Raw genomic sequence first — 904 nt, 5'->3', positions numbered from 1 at the left:
ATGACAGGGATCAACTCTTGCATTTCAATTATTAGCGTAAATGTGAATGGACTAAATGCACCACTGAAAAGACATAGAATGGCAAAATGGATAAAATATCATCAGGCAACAATCTATTGCCTTCAAGAGACTCACCTCACTAGAAAGGACACCCACAGACTCAAAGTAAGAGGATGAGAAACAAACTTTCAGGCGAATGGAATACAAAAGAAAGGAGGAGTAGCGATCTTAATTTCAGACAAAATACCCTTCAAGCTATTAAAAATCAAAAAAGATACAGAAGGCCACTACATAATGATAAAAGGCTCAATCCATCAACAAGAAATATCTATCCTAAACATATATGCACCCAACATAGGTGCACCAACTTTCATAAAGCAACTTCTTGGAAAACTAAAGAAAGATATTGACTCTATCACTATCATAACTGGGGACTTTAATACCACACTCACAAACCTAGACAGATTATCAGGACAAAAAATCAGCAAGGAGATCCGGAACATCAATGTGACTTTGGACCAAATGGACTTAATTGATACCTACAGAACACTCCATCCAAAGACCACAGAATACACATTCTACTCATCACCACATGAAACATATTCTAAGATCGACCACATACTCGGCCATAAATCAAGCATAAGCAAATTTAAAAGGACTGAAATACTGCCAAACACCTTCTTCGACCACAGTGGAATAAAAATAAACATTGACACCAACAAAGTCCCCCCAAAACCCACAAAGACATGGACACTAAACATCATGATGCTAAACAACTCCTGGGTCAATGACAAAATCAAAACAGGGAAAAAAGATACCTGGAAACAAATGAAAATGAAGAAACATCTTACCAAAATCTCTGGGACGCCCTGAAAGCTGTAGTAAGAGGGCAATTTATATCCCT

Source organism: Carlito syrichta, unplaced genomic scaffold, assembly GCF_000164805.1.
Source record: "Carlito syrichta isolate Samal-C Ts95f unplaced genomic scaffold, Tarsius_syrichta-2.0.1 Scaffold224622, whole genome shotgun sequence".
NCBI classification, from domain to species: domain Eukaryota; kingdom Metazoa; phylum Chordata; class Mammalia; order Primates; family Tarsiidae; genus Carlito; species Carlito syrichta.
This window is presented reverse-complemented; position numbering follows the sequence as displayed.